Genomic DNA, 7,380 nt, shown 5'->3' with positions numbered 1-7,380 from the left:
GAAGTTCTTCACCATTAAGCTCAATTCTTCATTGAAGTCTTGTTTCTCACATGATGATGTAGGGGCTTCACATGAGGCTTTGTAGGCACCACTCGATTTGTTGTGAAGTTCCTATTTATCCTTAAGTGACATCTCATGAGCAACAATTCTTCCAATCACTTCCGTTGGCTTGAGATCTTTGTAATTTGGCATCATTTGGATCAACGTGCACACGGTATCATATTTTCCATCCAAGGCTCTTAGGATCTTCTTGATGATGAATTTATCGGTCATCTCTTCACTTCCTAAGCCGGCAATCTCATTTGTGATGAGAGCAAGCCTAGAGTACATTTCAGCGACACCTTCACCATCCTTCATCTTGAACTTGTCAAGTTGGCTTTGAAGCACATCCAACTTGGATTCCTTGACGGAGTCGGTACCTTCGTGCATATCAATCAAAGTGTCCCAAATTTCCTTTGCATTCTCAAGGCGGCTGATTTTGTTGAATTCTTCGGGGCACAATCCGTTGAAGAGAATATCACAAGCTTGAGCATTGTATTGCAACATCTTCAACTCATCCGCGGTAGCTTCACGGTTTGGTTCTCTCCCATCAAACAAGTCACCTCGCAAGCCAACACACACAATAGCCCAAACGGCGGGGTTATGTCCAAGAATATGCATTTTCATTTTATGCTTCCAACTAGCAAAATTAGTACCATCAAAGTAAGGACCTCTACGGTGATAATTTCCCTCGCTAGACGCCATACTCTCCTAAGTTGTGAAACCAAGGCTATGACCACCAAAAGCTATGGAGATCAAGCAAATGGAGACCAAAGCTCTGATACCACTTGTAGGATCGAAAGTATGTCTAGAGGGGGGGTGATTAGACTACTTGACAAAATAAAAACTTAACCTTTTCCCAATTTTAGTTCTTGGCAGATTTTACCTATTTTAGGACAAGTCAAGCAATCATCACACAATTCAAGCAAGCATGCAAAGAGTATATTGGCAGCGGAAAGTAAAGCATGCAACTTGCAAGAATGTAAAGGGAAGGGTTTGGAGAATTCAAACGCTAATGGAGACACGGATGTTTTTCCCGTGGTTCGGATAGGTGGTGCTATCCTACATCCACGTTGATGGAGACTTCAACCCACGAAGGGTAACGGTTGCGCGAGTCCACACAGGGCTCCACCCAAGGGTAACGGTTGCGCGAGTCCACACAGGGCTCCACCCACGAAGGGTCCACGAAGAAGCAACCACCCACAAAGGGTCCACGAAGAAGCAACCTTGTCTATCCCACCATGGCCATCGCCCACACACAGGACTTGCCTCACTAGCGGTAGATCTTCACGAAGTAGGCGATCTCCTTGCCCTTACAAACTCCTTGTTCAACTCCACAATCTTGTCGGAGGCTCCCAAGTGACACCTAGCCAATCTAGGAGACACCACTCTCCAAGAAGTAACAAATGGTGTGTAGGTGATGAACTCCTTGCTCTTGTGCTTCAAATGATAGTCTCCCCAACACTCAACTCTCTCTCACAGATTTGGATTTGGTGGAAAGAAGATTTGAGTGGAAAGCAAAGTTGGGAAGGCTCTAGATCAAGATTCATATGGTAGGAATGGAATATCTTGGTCTCAACACATGAGTAGGTGGTTCTCTCTCAGAACATATGAGTTGGAATGGTGTGTGTGTGTTCTGATGGCTCTCTCTTCGAATGAGAAGGAGGTGGAGGGGTATATATAGCCTCCACACAAAATCCAACCGTTACACACAGTTTTCCAATCTCGGTGGTACCGAATCAACAAACTCGGTCGGACCGAAAATGTAAACCTAGTGACCGTTAGAGATTTTCGGTGGGACTGACATGCAACTCGGTAGGACCGATATGGTTAGGGTTTGGGCATAACGTAATCTCGGTGAGACCGATTACACAAACTCGGTGAGACCGAATTTGGTAATTAGCTAACCAGAGAGTTGGTCAGGCAAACTCGGTGGGACCGATTTGCTCTTTCGGTGAGACCGAGTGGAACTCAGTGAGACCGAAAAGTTACAAAGGGGAAACACTGAGTTTACATTGCAATCTCGGTGGGACCGATTCGCTCTTTCGGTGAGACCGAAAAGTTACGAAAGGGAAACAGAGAGTTTGCAACCCCATCTCGGTGAGACCGAGATCCTTATCGGTAGGACCGAATTGCTAGGGTTTGGCAGTGGCTAATGACAAGTGAAACTCGGTGGCGCCGGATAGGGAGAATCGGTAGGACCGAGTTTGGCTTAGGGTTTAGGTCATAAGTGGATATGGGAAAGTAGTTGAGGGTTTTGGAGCATATCACTAAGCACATGAAGCAAGAGGCTCATTAAGCAACACCTCATCCCTCCTTAATAGTATTGGCTTTTCCTAAAGACTCAATGTGATCTTGGATCACTAAAATATAAAATGAAGAGTCTTGAGCTTTTGAGCTTGAGCCGATCCTTTTTCCTTAGCATTTTGAGGGTTCCACTTTCACATCCATGCCATGCCAATCATTGAGCTTTCCTGAAATAATCATCTTGGAATAGCATTAGCTCAATGAGCTACATGTTGTTATATATTACCAAAACCACCTAGGGATAGTTGCACTTTCATACACGCCCAAAACTGAGCCACGGGTGCAGCGTTATGATGCGAAGAAAACACTAAAATTATCTGGGACTTGGGGAAAAAATCAACCTCTCCAGATCTAGGGTTCCTCGCGGGTGCGCGAACTGAGGAGCTCCGGCGAGGCAACGAGCTTGTTCTGGCGAGGGGGAGCCGGAGAAGGCGGATCCGGTTGGATCCGAGGTGCGCCGGCGACGAGGAGGCATCGGACGGCGGGGGCGGCGGCTCCCGCGGCGAGGCAACAAGCAGCGAAGACGGCGTGGCGTCGGAGGTCGATGGCGGGGCGGCGACCGGGCGAGGAGGTCGACGGCGGCGGCAGGGCGCGCGGTGGAGGCGGCTGGGCCGGCGAGCGGCGCAGTGCGGCGGAGCGGGCGGCGCATGATGCGGACGGCGTCAGGCGGCAGTGCCGGGAGGGCCGCGGTTGGGCCCCGGCGGGCCCGCGCGGTGCTGCGCGGCGAAGTGGGGCGGCCCCGCTGACGTGGCGTGCTCCGGTTGGGTGCGGGCGACGGCGCCGCTGACGTGGCGCGATGCTATTGGCCGGGCCGATGTGGCTGGAGGCGGTGGACACGTCCGGCGCGGCGTGGACGCGTCCGGCGGCGCGAGGGGAAGGATTTTAGGGTTTCGTCCGTGAATTTTGGGGGAGAGGACATATATATATATGTAGAGGGAGCTAGGAGACTCCAAATTGAGCATGGTTTTCGGCCACGCGATCGTGATCGAACGACCTAGATGATGGAAGGGGTTTAGGTGGGGTTTGGGCCACTTTGGAGAGGTGTTGGGCTGCAACACGCACGAGGCCTTCTTGGCTCCTCGATTAACCGTTGGAGTTGAAACTTGACAGGCGGTCTACCGGTAGTAAACCAAGGCCACTTGGCAACTCTTGGTTCAATCCGAGAACGTTTAACACCCACACACAAAAAGAGGTAAAAGGGGACACCGGAGGATATAGGAGCGCCGGAATGCAAAACGGACAACGGGGAAAATACTCGGATGCAAGAGACGAACACGTATGCAAATGTGATGCACATGATGACATGATATGAGATGCATGACAAAGACAAAAGCAACACGGAGACAAAAACCCGACAACGAGGAAATATCATAACTTAGTGCCGAAAATGGCAAGAGTTGGAATACAAATATGGCAGGTTACACACGGGGTGTTACAACACTCCACCACTACAAAAGGATCTCATCCCGAGATCTAGGACTGGAAAAACTCCGGGTACTCGGAATGGAGGTGGTCCTCGCGTTCCCAGGTGGATTCACGGTCGGAATGATGTGACCACTTCACTTTCAGGAATTTGATTGACTTGTTGCGAGTCTTGCGCTCAGTTTCTTCAAAAATAGCAACGGGGTGCTCATGATAAGACAGGTCTTCCTGGAGATCAATCTCTTCAAAGTTGATGGTGCGGTCAGGAGTCTTGAAACACTTGCGGAGTTGAGACACGTGAAACACGTCATGCACATTTGCAAAGTTGGATGGAAGCTCAAGTTGATAGGCGAGATCGCCTCTTTTGCTAATGATCTTGAAAGGACCCACGTATCTAGGGGTAAGCTTGCCTTTGATACCGAAGTGACGAGTACCTTTCATTGGAGAGACGCGGAGGTAGACATGGTCTTTGATCTCGAAAGCCAAGTCACGATGCTTGCTATCATAGTAACTCTTCTGGCGTGATTACGCGGCTTTGAGATTTTCATGAATGACTTTGCACACTTCTTCAGCCTCTGTGATCAAGTCATTTCCAAGAAGTTGGCGTTCACCAGTCTCTGACCAGTTAAGAGGAGTACGACACTTCCTGCCATAGAGAATCTCGAATGGGGCCTTGCCCGAACTCGCTTGGAAGCTGTTGTTGTAGGAGAACTCGGCATATGGAAGACAATCTTCCCACTTCACACCGAAAGAGATGACACAAGCCCTGAGCATATCTTCAAGAATTTGATTGACTCGTTCGACTTGGCCACTGGTTTGAGGATGAAAGGGTGTGCTGAAGCGAATGTTGGTGCCCATGGCCTTCTAAAAAGAATCCCAGAACTTAGAGGTAAAGATGTTGCCACGATCTGAAGATATCAACTGCGGAATGCCGTGCAAGGAGACAATCCTGGAGGTATATAGCTCTGCCAACTAAGCTGTTGTGATAGATTCTTTGATAGGAAGAAAATGAGCCACTTTGGTGAGCTTGTCGATGATAACAAAGATAGCATCATTGCCACGCTTGGACTTTGGAAATCCAGTCACGAAGTCCATCTCAATATGGTCAAACTTCCATTCTGGAATGGCAAGAGGTTGGAGGAGACCAGCTGGTCGTTGGTGTTCTGCCTTCACTCTTCTGCAGACATCACATTCATTCACAAACTGAGCAATCTCGCGCTTCATTCGAGTCCACCAATACGACTGCTTGAGGTCCTGGTACATCTTTGTACTTCCAGGGTGAATAGAGAGGAGTGAATTGTGAGCCTCATTCATAATGACTTTACGAAGGTCATCCTTAGGAACAACAATGCGATCCTCTAAGAATAGAGTATCCTTGTCATCAAGACGATAGCACTTGTACTTGGGTTGACTCTTGGCAATCCCAATCTTCACCTTCTTCACCATAGCATCAAGAAGTTGAGCCTCGCGAATCTGATCTTCCAAAGTAGGAGAGACTTGGAGGTTGGCAAGGAATCCTTGAGGAACAACTTGGAGATTAAGTTTGCGGAAAGCTTCACAAAGCTCTCGTTTGTAGGGCTTGATAATCAGACTATTGCAGTAAGCCTTCTTGCTCAATGCGTTAGCAATTACATTGGCCTTCCCTGGAGTATATTCAATACTTGGATTATATTCTTGAATCATTTCGACCCAATGAGTCTGCCTAAGGTTGAGGTTTGGCTGAGTGAAGATGTACTTGAGACTCTTATGATCAGTGAAGATGTCCACTTTTCTTCCCAATAAGAGATGTCTCCATGTTAAAAGAGCATGGACAACTGCCGTCAACTCGAAGTCATGAGTGGGGTAGTTCTTTTCGTTGGGCTTCAACTGACGAGAGGTATAGGCCACAACTTTCTTCTCTTGCATCAACACTGCACCGAGACCTTGAAGGTAAGCATCACAGAAGACCTCGAACGGTTTGGATTCATCAGGAGGAGTCAGAACTGGAGCGGTGACTAACTTCTCTTTCAGGGTGTTGAAAGCGATGTCACATTCAGGCGACCAGACATACTTCACATGCTTCTGGAGAAGGTTGGAAAGAGGCTTCGCGATCTTAGAGAAGTTCTCAACGAACCTTCGACAATAGCTTGCAAGACCAAGGAAGCTGCGGAGTTGCTTCACATTCTGAGGCGGTTCCCAATTCACAATTGCAGACACCTTCTCAGGATTAACAGCTATGCCCTTGGAGGAGATGATATGCCCAAGGTAGAGAACCTCATCGAGCCAAAACTCGCACTTTGAAAACTTCGCATAGAACTGATGTTCTCTGAGTTTATCCAGCACCAATATCAAGTGCTTGGCATGATCCTCCTTGTTCTTGGAAAAGACCAAAATGTCATCGAGGTAGACCAAGACGAAGTCATTTGTGTAGGCGTTGAAGATGAAGTTCATCATACGAGAGAATGTTGGAGGAGCGTTGACAAGGCCGAAAGACATGGCAGTGTATTCATATGAACCATAGCTAGTTCTGAATGCTGTCTTGGGGATATCTTCTTCACGAATGCGAATCTGATGATAGCCCATACGGAGGTCAAGCTTGGAGAATACTTGAGCACCTTTGAGTTGTTCGAAAAGCTCGTTGATCTTGGGAAGTGGGTACTTGTTCTTTATGGTCTTCTTGTTCAATGGACGGTAGTCGACACAAAGTCGGTCCGTTCCATCCTTCTTCTTGACGAAAAGAACACCACAACCCCATGGAGAAGAACTTGGTCGGATGAGACCCATACGCTCTTGAATATTGAGTTGCTTCTTCAGCTCCTTCAACTCTTCAGGTCCAAGCTTGTAAGGACGTTTGCAAACAGGTTCCGTGCCAGGCTCAAGATCGATGACGAATTCAACTGGCCGGTGCGGAGGCATTCCTGGAAGCTCTTCTAGAAAGACGTCTTGATATTCACAAACAACTGGAATCTGAGAGATGGCATCCAACTCACCCTTCTCATTGAGAGAAAACAGTCGAATGGTATCATCACGAGCGGCAAAGACGATTACATCCTCAGACGAATGTGTCAATTGAATCTGCCTGGCAGCACAATCAAGCTGAGCCTTGTGCTTAGAAAGCCAGTCCATTCCGAGAATAAGATCAATATCCGAGTTACCAAGGACCACTGGAGAAGACAGAAACTTATAGTCGCCCAACATGATAGTAACATCCGGGACCATAGAGCTTGCGTTCATGAATTTACCCGGAGAAACAACTGATAACTGTCTAGGTAAATCTTGGAAAGACAACTCATGCTTAGATGCAAATGGTCTCGAAATGAAACAATGTGATGCACCAGTGTCAAAAAGAACTTTTGCAGGAATATCGTTAACAGGAAGGTTACCCATGATCACATCTGATGAGTCCTCTGCCTGAGCTGCGTTCATCAAGTTAACCTTTGCAGACTTGGGGTTATGCTTGACCACTGTGGTACTAGCAGATCTCACAGGAGGAGGAGGAAGACGCCTCTGATTGAAGCACTTGTTTGCATACTGACTCTTCTGCTGACACTTGTTGCACATAACCTCCGAGAGCGGATGATGATATGGAGCACTTGATCTTAGAGCTTGAGACGAAGTCTTGTTCTGAAAGCC

The sequence above is a fragment of the Triticum urartu genome, chromosome 4, assembly GCF_003073215.2.
Source record: "Triticum urartu cultivar G1812 chromosome 4, Tu2.1, whole genome shotgun sequence".
NCBI lineage: Eukaryota > Viridiplantae > Streptophyta > Magnoliopsida > Poales > Poaceae > Triticum > Triticum urartu.
The sequence above is the reverse complement of the archived record's forward strand: the minus strand, read 5'-3'. Positions refer to the sequence as shown.